At 41.7% G+C, this 13110-nt stretch overlaps 1 long non-coding RNA gene across 2 annotated transcripts in view; it reads left to right on the top strand.

The window, feature by feature from the left end:
• Window positions 1–13110, top strand: part of LOC137777531 (uncharacterized) — a 38966-nt gene that overhangs the window by 10372 nt on the left and 15484 nt on the right. For both annotated transcript variants that reach the window (XR_011076549.1, XR_011076548.1), the window contains exon 2: window positions 1233–1419. This is a non-coding gene — a long non-coding RNA (uncharacterized lncRNA). The remainder of the gene's footprint in view (window positions 1–1232; window positions 1420–13110) is intronic.

Genomic DNA, 13110 nt, shown 5'->3' with positions numbered 1-13110 from the left:
GATGGGACTCCCGGTGGATCAGCCACGGCTGCCTTGTCCTGCCCGCTTAACCCGGGCCTGTGTGTGGGGATAACAGGCTTCACAAGATTCTGACTCAGAGAGAGCAGGGAGAGCCTGGGGGAGCAGAAAAATGGGGCCCCACATAGGCATAAGCCAGGCGTTGGGGCTCCACTGGGAGGCCAGATACTCCCACCCCAGGAGTGGAGGAAGGAAGGGCCTGAGGACACCAGGGTGCAGCCCCCTCTTCTCACCATTCTTACTGAAATTCACTTCCATCTAAGGGTGTGCATTTGTTAAAACCCTCCATGAGTCTTCCGGTCAAGGGCACTAACAGCGCTGGTTTCCTTAGTGAGTGAGAGCCAATGCATATGTAACGTTTTCTGGGCCAAACACCAGTCTAAACCTGTTAACTCCTTTGAATATTATCATCAGCAGCAGCCCCATTTTACAGACAAGAAAACTAAAACAAAGAGATTTTAAATTTCTGTAAGTGGCAGAGCCAGGAGTCAAAACCAAGTAGCCTAGTGGAGAACACAATTTTGGCCACATGGCCCTCTCTGGAAGGTCAACCTCTTGAAATACGGCAAAATACGGCACTCCACAGTAGGTCCCTGTGGCTTAGCCAGTAATAAGATATTGACTACATTAAGAACCTCAGATGATATTGTAAGGCTCAGAAAATGTTTGAATATAATTACTCTAAGTTCAACAGAAGCTGAGGGACAATTCAGTACCGCAAACAATATCGTTTTATTAAGAGAAATTCTGTATTTCAAGACCACAAGTGACCTAGTGGCTACTGATTTAATGGGGATGTTATTGGAGGAGTTTGATGTGTTTCACTCTGTCAAATCCTAGCCCCAATAGGGACATTATTTAATTAGTGAGAATATATCAAACCAAAGATCACACGAAAACCAGAAATGACTTAGAAATTATTACACTGATTTGATGAATGCTCTGTGTTTCAACTTACATCATCTGTAAGCAGTTTTATTATATAAACAGATATAATTTGGTTTATTTAGAAAATAGAAGGGAATGTATTTTTAAATTGTGATTTACGTAGAAACTTATACATAATATATATTTCCCTACCAGTTGTTAAATATGAGTATTTCAAATATTTCTTCTGAGGCCACAAAAGGTATTTCAATTTAACTCTAAATATTTTGAGAAGTCATTGAAGGATTTTGAACAGAGGAATGACATGGTCTAATTTATTCTTTTAGTTATTCAGGTCTCTGTATGGGGAACAGCCACAGATCACAAGGGTGGAATGAAGATGGCTAATTGGGAGTGTCGACTGAAAAACTGCACAACCTAAAAGTTGAGAATTATGTTTTATTCAGCGGACATACTGAGGACTTAAGCCCGGAGACAGCCTCTCACATAGCTCTGAGGGATTTCTCCAAAGAGGTAAGGGAGGAGCCAGGATATATAGGAATTTTTGCAACAAACAAACAAAAAACAAAAAAAACCCCAGGTAGTTGGAACATCAAAAGATTACTGTTAATTAAAGAAAAAGCAGAATCTCAAGTTAATGAATTTAGCACTTTTCTATGTATGGGCAGATGCAGGATGCTCATTGAAATCATTTCTTTGATATGCACCTTAGCCATCTGGGGCCCGTATCCTGCTCTCTCCATCCTGAACACCAGCTGGGTGCACCGTGGGGGGGGTGGGGCGCCTGTGGTTGCTGATGGCTTGATAACCGCAACATCCTTTGTTTACTGATATGGCAGGCGACATTCTCTGTCCACAGGAGGCTGTTACAGGAATCCAACCCAGACATGGGTGTACTTGGATAAGAGCACCGTCGTGGGCAATGGGATATAGATATACTTTGAAGGTGGAGCCAACAGTGGATTGGGTGTAGTTGTGAGAAAAATCCTAGGAATCTAGGATAACATAGTGAGGTGAATGGTGGAGCTGAGATGGTTATGAGCAGGTTTGGGGTGAAAATCAAGATTTGGGACACGTTAAGTTTGATATGTCTCTTAGAAATACAAGAGGAGATATTACAGATAAATGAATCTGGAATTCAGAGATGTTCTGGCTGGAGACGTGGATTTGGGCGTCCTAGTGTCAAAATGCGATTTAAAGCCCTAGGACTAAATGAGAACACCTGGGGAGTGAGAGCAGCGAGTGAATGAGAGGCGAGAGCCCCAGGCTGAGACACGGGCTCTGTGACGTTTAGATGTCAGAAGGACAGAACAATCTAGTAAAGGGAGTAGAGAAGGAGCAGCTAAGGGGAATGAGGAAAACGGGCAGAGTATGGTGACCAGAACCACGTGAAGAAAGTGTCGAGAAAGAAGAAACATCAAATGCTATTAAGAGTTAAGCATAAAAAAAAAAAAACAAAAATAGTTAAGCATAGAGTTGAGCATAGCACAGGACGTAGCAAGATGCACGGCATTGACAAGACGGTTTTAGTAACGTGTTAAGGATGACAGTTGAATTGGAGTGGGCTCAAGGCAGAGCCGGAGGAAGAGGGTAGACCATCAGTAAAGGCCTGTAAGGAAGAGCAGGAAGGTACAGAGAGGGCAAAAATGTGAACTATTGCAGCAGGTTTGTATGTGAATGGAAATGAAACATTGACTGGGGTGGGGGGTAGAATTACAGGATCAAAGTCCTTGAGTGGATGAGAGGGACAGATCTGACCCCAGATGAGGCCACCCTGAGGGGCTGCATTATTCTCACCTGACCAGGCCATGGAAATTCCTGGAATGTGGCCACCTCTCAGCCAGGCTGGGGCCCCTGTCTGCCGGGTGTGGCCACATCTGAGCATCGGAGCTGGTTCCACCGCCTCCTCCGGACCTACCCCCCTCCCCTGGTGTTGCCAACATCCCAGGGCTTGGAGCCCAGGACAACTCAGCTAGGTTTTAGTTAAGAGGTTCTGCTGAGTGTGGAAATAGCTAAATACTATTTCTAGGAAGCGACAGAGCAGAGACTCTGCAATCAGGAGAGTAGATTTGAATCTTGGCCCTGAAACTTACCTGCCAGCTGTGCGACCTGGGCAAATCACTTCTCTGAGTCTCAGGTTTCTCATCTGCAATGTAGAGATGATAACTTTACCAAGACGCCTTCTGAGATTGTGAGGTAGAAACGGGATAGTGGATGTGCAAAGGCTCCGTCAAAGCTCTGTAAGCTGGGACGTGAGATACAAATGCCATAAATTGTCATGAGGCTTCATTCACTATATCATTCCCCCATTCATCTCACAAAACAGGCACAGCTTGTAGAGGAAGCATTTCTTGGGACACATTCCTGGGCCACTCCTCTCTGTGGGTTTAATTTTCATAACTAGACTTTTAAGTTTTTTTAAAGATAAGAGCAAGTCTTGGCTCCTTGTAAGAGCCTCCAAATTTCATTACAGACATAAATATATCACGTCAAGATCACCAGTTGAAAGGGAGGGGAGATGTATTATTATCTTCAAAGCTTTCTGGGAACCTATTAAATGCTAATAACAAAGCACTGGGATAAACCAGAGTGCAAACACCGTTCTTGACACCTATCACATGCATGAGCCTCCTTTCTCCCTGGGCGCCCATCAACATTTCTGCTGGAGGAAGATAGAATCAAGTGTGTCCCCGAAGAATGGACCCTCGAAGGCCTGCTAGCGGCCTGGCCTATCCATAACTGAAGCTGAAACCCCCTGTGTTTTGTGTAGTGCTAGGGAGAAAGGTAAAGAAATGAACACTGGCTGGGTACAGAGTGTTTGGTGCTATAAAAGGCCCATTACTCAGGTTATCTCATCATTGAGTTGGGAGGTAATCGTTCTCTCCTCATCAAATTGGGAGGGAGATTGAGGCTCGGGAGGTCACATTGGGTCATGTGGCCAACAAGAGCCAGAGGGGGACATTGTAACTCATTTCTCCCTGCTTCAAAGCCCACTCTTTCTGCTAACAGAGTAGGTGCTTCATAAAGGTTTTCGTAGTGAATGAGTGAGTGGATGAATGAAGTCCTCTGGATGCAAAATTGCCTTGTCAAAGGACACCAACAGCCAGAAGGCACAGCCCCAATTAAACAGAAGCAAAACAACCTTGTAAGATTCATGTGAGGTACTCAGAGTGTGGCCTAAATATCTCAGGAGTTTCCCAAACTCTCGAGTGATAAGATCACAGGCAAGTTGCAGAACCTGCTGGGGGCTGGTTTCTCCATTTCTAATCTTGGGGCAAACATGTCTTGCTCCTCCCTCCCTTCCAGGAAGCAGAGTTAACAGAACACAGGTGTTTGTAGCTCTGGCCACGGGCCTTAAAGTCCTTGAAAGATGAGTCCTGGCTTGTGACCCTCCCGTGGCTAGTACTAGCTACATAACTCGTGGGGCCCAGCACAAAATGGAAATGTTATGCCCGTGGATTGAAAATTAGTAAGAACTTCAAGGCAGTGACCTCAGAGCAGTAAACCGAGGCTGGGGCCCTTCTGAGTATGGGGTCCCGTATGACTGTACAGGCTGCACACCCACGAAGCCAGCCCTGCCTGTGGCCGTTGATTCTGGAGAAGGGAAGAAAAGATCTTAAAAGGAGATTGGTGGGACATCTTGGGAGCACCAAAAATAGGACAAATCAATAAAGTCGCCATGGAGATCAGGTTCTGGTTTCTTGAAAGACATAATTTCAGACTAGAAAGAGTGTTAAAACTCATCTAGTAAAGACAAATATCATATGATATCACTTATTTGTGGAATCTAAAAAAATAGTACAAATGAACTTATTTACAAAACAGAAATAGAGTCACAGATGTAGAAAACGAACTTACGGTTACCAAGGGGAAAAGGAGGAGCATAAACTGGGAGATTGGGATTGACATATACACACTACTATATATAAAATAGATAACTAGTGAGGACCTACTGTATAGCACAAGGAACTCTACTCAGTACTCTGTAAGGATGTATACGGGAAAAGAATCTAAAGAAGAGTGGATATATGTATGTGTATAACTGACTCACTTTACTGTACACCTGAAACTAACACAACATTGTAAATCAACTATACTCCAATAAAAACTAATAAAAATAAATAAAATTCATCTAGTACTAGTCTTCCATTTTATAGGTCAGGAAATTGAGACGCAGACAGAAGCAGTGACTTAGGGAGTCGTGGGGTACCACAGAGAAAGCAAATCCTCTCTGAATCTCATTTAGTCTCCTTATCAGTGAAACAGCGCAGGCCAGATTGAATAATGCATTATTTCTTTTTTTTTTTCTCCCCTATCCCCACTAAAATAACAGTAAAATAAAAGGGTTAAGTCCACTACTGTATAGCACAGGGAACTATACTCAATATTTTGTAATAACCTATAATGGAAGAGAATGTAAAAAAAGAATATATATTTATATATATGTGTGTATAACCGAATCACTTTGCTGTACACCTGAAACTAACACAACATTGTAAATCAACTATATTTCAATAAAAATTTTTTTAAGAAGTATTAAGTCCACAAGGACCAAGGAAATGGGAGGAGAGGCAATGGTAATTGAAAAGGATTTGAAAGTGGGCATGTGGGGTAGGAGGACGCACAGACCAGAAACGGGGGAATTGAGTGAAAATCTGGATACTGCCCCTCCCCCTTCCCAGAATGCCAGTAGCAAGTTTTATATCCCCCCCAAGGCAGGAGATAAGAATCTTCTCTGGAGTAAATCCCAGAGACTACCATTTGGGATTCTTTACAGTGAGCTGGTTTGAAGTTCTGTCCTATCAGACTAAAGCCCTAGGACCCAAGTCTGGCTTATGTGCAAAGAGATATTAGGCTCCCAAGTGAGAGCCGGTGGCTAAGTACCTCCAGACACAGGGGAAAGCTTCTAACTTGAAGACAGAAAACAAAACAAACAAAAAAAATGGGAAAAAGAATTGGGAGGATCAGAGACAACCTCAAACTGACAATCTCCCTGAAAAGAGTAGGGATGATCTATGAAAGAAGAACCAGAAAGCTTTGGAAAAAAAAAAAAAAATCCACTAAATAAGGAAAACCTCTGGAAAGTTACATATATGAGTCAAAATAAAAATTCAATATAAAAAGTAGGGCTGGGCTTCCCTGGTGGCGCAGTGGTTGAGAATCTGCCTGCCAATGCAGGGGACGCAGGTTCGAGCCCTGGTCTGGGAAGATCCCACATGCCACGGAGCGGCTAGGCCTGTGAGCCACAACTACTGAGCCTGCACGTCTGGAACCTGTGCTCCGCAACAAGAGAGGCCGCGATAATGAGAGGCCTGCGCACCGCGATGAAGAGTGGCCCCCGCTTGCCACAACTAGAGAAAGCCCTCGCACAGAAACGAAGACCCAACACAGCCATAAATAAAATAAACAAACAAACAAACAAACAAAAAAGCAAAAAAACACATGTAAAAAAAAAAAAAAAAAAAGTAGGGCTTCCCTGGTGGCGCAGTGGTTAAGAATCTGCCTGCCAATGCAGGGGACACGGGTTCAATCCCTGGTCCCGGAAGATCCCACATGCCGCAGAGCAACTAAGCCCGTGAGCCACAACTGCTGAGCCTGTGTGCCACAACTGCTGAAGCCTGCACGCCTAGAGCCCCTGCTCCACAACAAGAGAAGCCACCGCAATGAGAAGCCCGTGCACCGCAACAAAGAGTAGCCCCCGCTCGCCGCACCTAGAGAAAGCCTGTGTGCAGCAAAGGAAGACCCAACGCAGCCAAAAATAAATAAAAATTTTAAAATCTAAAAAAATAAATAAATAAAGCAAGAGGATAAGTCTAAGAGGTTAAAAGCCAACTACTAGAAATGCCAGAAAGAGAACCAAGGGAACAAAATTATTAACAAATTAACAAAACTTCTCAGAACTAAAGCATGAGTTTCCAACTCAAAAGAGCTAGCTCAAGGGATGTGCCTAGCACAGAGAATGAAAAAGACCCATGGTCAGGTACACCACTGTGAAGTTTTTGACTATCAGGGATACAGAGAAGATATTATAAACTTCTAGAGAGAAAAAGAAAATCAGAATTAGTGGACCGCTCAACAACACTTTGGGATCTAGTGGACAATGGGCCAATGCCTTCAGTATTCTAATTTATATCCTACATTTCTATATTCAGCCAAACTGTTCATCAAATGAAGATAGAGTAAGATATTTTCAGACATGCAAGAACGAAAATCATTTACTTCCCTTGTAACTTTAGTGAACTACTGGAGGTAGTGATCCAATAAAACAAGGGAGTAAACCAAGAAAGGAATACATGGAATCCAGGAAGCGAGGGATCCAAAGCACAAGAGGCAACATGAATCCCCACAATGATGGTGAATGGAAATTTCTGGTTGACATTGGTACGGCATACAGTTTAAATTGGAGAACTTGGAAGGAAGGCTCTGAGAAGAAGGTCTCTAGGAATAAGATGAATATGATATATTTGAGATTATGGAAAACATTATAATAGAATTGAAGCAGGCTTTATTGGGATATTAGGAAAAATTAAATGTGTAGAAAATCAGGCACATGGGAAAATGCGTAACTCCAGTAAAAGTGAAGGAATGAATAAGTCAGGTGATATGGGGTGGGCAGAGAGTTCGAGTGATGCTCTAGTAAATTACATTTGCACAATCATAATTAAACTATGTTGGGGGGATAGGGAAGTGGGAATGGGAAGGTGAGGGAGATCTGAGTCCTTATTTATCATTGTAGGGACTCAGTAGTAGTGTCTCAAAATGTAAATTAATAATTAAGAAATAGGGATAGCTCCAGTCCATGGTTTTTAATATCATCTGTAAGACTTCCAAGTTTAAAATGGTGAAGGAAAGGTGTTCCCACTTCTTTTTTCACTCAAAAAAAAAACCAAGGAAAATAACAAGAAACACAAACTCTATTCTTGACACTTAGCAGACATTGCAAATCTGAACCATTAAATGTGAACCACTAAGTGGCTAGAAGAATGACAAAAAAATGAACGAAGATGAATCCAAATGCCAGTAGAAGTATAATTTATTTATAATAAAATTCACCAATTTTAAGTCTACATGATGAATTTTGACATATGTCTTTAGTAGTGCAACTGCTGTCAAAAATATGATTTAGAATATTGCAGTCAATCCCCATCCCCAATATCCGAACCCGTAGCAACGGCTGATCTGCTATCACCACTTCGGATTCTCCTTTTCTAGAACTTCATATAAATGCATATAGTATGTAGTCTTCTGTATCTGACTTTTTTCACTTAGTAATGCTTTTGTGATTCATCATGTTGCTACATGTGTAAGTAGTTTATACCTATTAATTGCTGAGTAGTATTCCATTTAGGTATAGATTTTTCTTTATCCATTTACCAATCAATGGACATCTGGAATGTTTCCAGTTTTTGGCTACTCTGAACAAGGCTCTTATATTCACGTACAGATCTTTGTGTAGACATATATTAAATATTTTCACTTCACTTGAAAAATACACAAGAGTGGAATTCCTGAGTCATATGGTAAGTGAATGTTTAACTTTGTAAATAAATGCTAACCCATTGCTCCACGGTCTAGCCAAACTTGGCATTGTCAGTCTTTTAAATTCTATCCACTACAGTGGATATGTAGTGGTATCTCCATTTGGTTTAAATTTGCATTTCCCTAACAACTAATGAGTTGAACATCTTTTCATGCGCTTATTTGGCATCAGTGTTTCTGATAAAATGTTCAGATCTTTTGCCTAATTTTAATTGTCTTGTCTTAATATTGAGAATTCATTACATATTGTGGACATAAGTCCTTTATTTTGTGTATGTTTGCAGACATAGTCTTCCAGTCTGTGCCTTGCCTTTTCTTTTCTTTCTTTCTTTTTTTTTAAAAATTTATTTTATTTATTTATTTTGGCTGTGTTGGGTCTTCGTTGCTGCGTGCAGGCTTTCTCTAGTTGCAGCGAGCGGGGGCTACTCTTCGTTGCGGTGCGTGGGCTTCTCATTGTGGTGGCTTCTCTTGTTGCTCTAGGCTCTAGGGCACGTGAGCTTCAGTAGTTGTGGCACACGGGCTCAGTAGTTGTGGCGCACGGGCTTAGTAGTTGTGGCGCACGGGCTTAGTTTCTCCGCGGCATGTGGGATCTTCCTGGACCAGGGCTCGAACCCGTGTCCCCTGCATTGGCAGGTGGATTCGTAACCACTGCACCACCAGGGAAGTCCCGCCTTTTCTTTTTCCTAATTGTGCTTTCAAAGAGCAGACATTTTCGATTTTGATGAAGTCCAAGTTATTGATTTTTAAAATTTTATGTGTCCTATTTTTAAAATCTTTGCCTAACCCAAGATCACTAAGGTTTTCTCCTGTTTTTTTAAAGGTTTATAGTTTTAGCTCATTTTTGTACACATAGCCACCAATTATTTTAGCACCTTTTGTTGAAAAGATTATCCTTTCTTCCATTTAATTGTCTTGGCACCTTTGCTAGGAAACCAATTGACCACATATATGTGTGGATCTATTTCTGGACTTTCTATTTTGTTCCATTGGTCTATATGTCAACCTTTACTTGAATACCATTCTATCTTGATTTCTGTCAGCTTTATAGTAGGTCTTGAAACCGGATTGTGTAAGGCCTCCAACTTTGCTCTTTTTCCATGTTGTTTTGGCTATTCTACATGCTTTGCATTTCCACACAAATTTTAAAATTTGCTTACTAAATTTTTCAAAATAGCCCTGCTAATATTTTGAATGTCATTGTGTTGACTCTATAGATTAATCTGGGGGAGAATTGGCATTTTAACAATACTGAATCTTCCAGTCCATGAGTATGGTATATCTCACCATTTGCACTCATCTTTAATTTCTCTCAGTAATGTTTCATAGTTTTCAGAGTACAGTGGTTGCATATATTTGTTAACTGTATCCCTATTTCATAGTTCTGTGCATGTGTGCTTGTGTATGTGTTTGAGAGAGAGAGAAAAAAAGGGAGGGAGGTAGAGAGTTTCCTTTATGTTCCCAAAGTTGAGCAAAAGAAAATTGGTTAATTAAGGATTGTGGTTAGCTGAATTCCAGTTAAGTAAGATTTTACTGTATTTGGCATTCACACTAATAGCTCTGATTATGTCACACCCCATGTTCAGAAACCTTCATTGGGAAATAATTATGGGATGTGCTCAAAGAATGTAGTATCAATTTACAAAGGGAAAAATTGGAAACAACTGAGCAAGCTGATTAAGTGCTGCTATGCTCTTACCTTGCAGCCATAAAAATGACGTTATGCAACAGTGGTTTGCAGAACGGGGTCAGGGTGTCTTACAGGGTCAGGCAGGCATCAGGGCTCCCACTCATGTTCTGATCACAGTAGTTCTACTTATATCCCTTTTGGCCTTTGAGGTTCCTGGTAGGATTTTGTTTAAAAACAAGAGTTCCGGTGCAATGTTTAAAAACCATTATTGCAAAAGAATTTTTATTGACCAAGAAAGATGTTAATGGAATTATAATCAGATTAGAAAAGAATCTGTGTTTTATGTCCCTGTTTGGGGAAAAAACAAATATGTGTCCAGAAAAAAATTGGAAGGTTATACATGTTTCAAAATATTAATAGCAATTACACCTGCACAGATTGTGACTTATTTCTGAATGTTCTCATTTGTATTTTTCTAAATATGTAAAGTGTAAAGTGTATTGTTGTTTAATGAGAATAGAATAAACTACAAATTCCTTAGCATGTCATTCAAGGCTCTCCACCATCTGATATTAAAGGTCTTTCTAGATTCCTTGGTAAACCTCAGCTCATCATAGAGTTACAAGTTTAGTCTCGAAGAATTACTCATCGTTTCCTGAATACGCCCTTCATTTCCCTGTCCCCACACCTTTTCTCCAGCTATGTTCTGTCTTTTTTTTTTCTCTTTTTATTTGGCTATGCTTGGTCTTAGTTGTGGCCGGCAGGCTCCTTAGTTGTGGCTCGCCAGCTCCTTAGTTGTGGCATGCATGTGGAATCCAGTTCCCTGACCAGGGATCGAACCCAAGCCCCCAGCATTGGGAGTGTGGAGTCTTAACCACTGTGCCACCAGGGAAGTCCCTCCAGCTATGTTCTTAGTCCAGAATTCCCTAATCACAGACCCACTGGCGTTTAACCCATTCAAAGTGAATGTGATAAAATGTACATTAAAGTGGAAAAAAAGACAATTCAAAGCTATATAGAGAGTATGATTTCAACTAGTTTAAAAAACACAAAGAAAAAACTGGAAGGAGCAATGTAAGTGATTTATAGAGGCAGCACCTCTGTATCAGGATTATCAGTCTTTTGTTTGTTGCATTTTATTACACTTTCCAAATCATCTACAATGACCTATTAAAATAGGAAAAAAGGAAAAAAATCATAGCCATTTTAAGACCTATATCAAATGCTAATCCCTCCAAGAGCTTTTCACAAAATAGTAATAATAATAATAAATTTTTTAGATTCTCCGGCCTGTGTCTCCTAACAATTTCACTGTATCTGTGTGTTGCATGATATAGTATGAAGAGCCCTGAATCTGTAGGCAGAAGACCTGGGATTAATCCTGGCCTCTCCTCTTGCTGGCCTGTACTTGGCAAATTGCCTTACCTCTCTGAGTGTCTGTTACCTCCCAGGGCTGTAGTAAGGATTAACTGAGACAACATGAATAGGCTCTGTAAACTGTAAAGTGCTTTTCAAATGTATGCTGTCTGATTCTCCCACGAGGCTGAAGTTCAGTCATCCCAAACTATCCACCATAGGCGACACTCAACAAAAGGCTGTTGATTTAAATCTTCCCACGGTTCCAAAAGAGAGCAAAAATCTCTTTGTATCCTGAAATGTTACCAGTAGACTGGGATTTAAAAAAGGCCTGTGCTCTGGAGAGCCGGTGATTTTCGTTTTGATTTCCCTTTGCTGTTCCCAGGACCTGTGGCCTTAATAAGCCATCCAGTAATCAGTGGGCTCCAGCACAGCCTGGGGATGCTATTCAGTGTTACTAAAAACAAGAAATTACAGGCCAGAGCAATACTTACACTGAAGATGGCTCTGGGTTTATGACACCTACCCCCAGGAGTTAACTCCTTCAACTGCATTCAAGACCCTAACCAAGGGACTTCCCTGGCGGTCCAGTGGTTAAGACTCCGTGCTTCCACACACTGCACAGGGCATGGGTTCCATCCCTGGTCAGGGAACTAAGATCCTGCATGCTGCAATGTGGCAAAAAAAAAAAAAAAGAAAAAAACCAAGACCGTAACCAAGAATGTTACAGAGGATTAAGCATTTGTATTTGTGAGCTCAGAATGAACATGTCCAGATCGAAGCCTGCACTTACTAGAATATTCGTTCCAAGGGCAAGGTGTGGGAGAAAGAGCATAGAACTGCAAACCAGAATTCCAATCCCAGTGTTGCCACCAGGGCCATGTGTCCCTGAGTAAGTTCTTTCTTCGCTCTGGGCCTCAGTTTCTCTATCAACAGCGTGAGCATCTGGACCAGCCCGCTTCCAGCTCCGGAGTTCTCAGATGTTAGCATCCCTCTCAGCTTAGCTTCCCAGTGCTCCAGCTTGTGCCCTGCCATGGGGACCCTGCCTGTGTGACCTGGTGCTGTCACATCCTAGCCAGGGCCTCTGCCTTGTCCCCAGGCACACGTGACCCAGGCGGGCTGAAACTCTGCTGGAAGCTCAGTGAGAAGGATGGGCTGACTTAGGGCTTGAATTGACTTCTCAGAGTAAAATCAGACAGACGGGGAGCGGGGGCAGATAAATACCAGCCAGATGGAGGCTCCATGGAAAGTAGACCCAGGACCTTCTGAGGCTTTGCTTTTGTAGGGGAGCAAGGTCTTCCTTCTACCTTCCTAGGGTTTTTCAGCTGGCCTGAGAATTAAATTGACATAAGACAGATCAACAGGAGAAAAGCATACAGATTTATTTAACAGAAGTTTTGTGTGAAAACTTAGGAGCCCTCAAAAGGACATGAAGACCCAAAGAAGCGGCAAAATCTCTGTGCTTTTATACGAGGTAAAACAGAGAGAAGCAATGGTGGAAAAGAAACTAAAATAAGTGGGTAGGCTAAAGGAAGATAAGAGTTATTTTAACAAGGCACAGAATTCTGTGGTCTCACCTGACCATTCTTTTTTTTTAAAAACTTTGTTCTCATAGAATTTTTTTTTTTTTTTTTTTTTTTTTGGCTGTGTTGGGTCTTCGTTTCTGTGCGAGGGCTTTCTCC

This window comes from Eschrichtius robustus, chromosome 15 (genome assembly GCF_028021215.1).
Source record: "Eschrichtius robustus isolate mEscRob2 chromosome 15, mEscRob2.pri, whole genome shotgun sequence".
Taxonomy (NCBI): domain Eukaryota; kingdom Metazoa; phylum Chordata; class Mammalia; order Artiodactyla; family Eschrichtiidae; genus Eschrichtius; species Eschrichtius robustus.
This window is presented reverse-complemented; position numbering and strand designations above follow the sequence as displayed.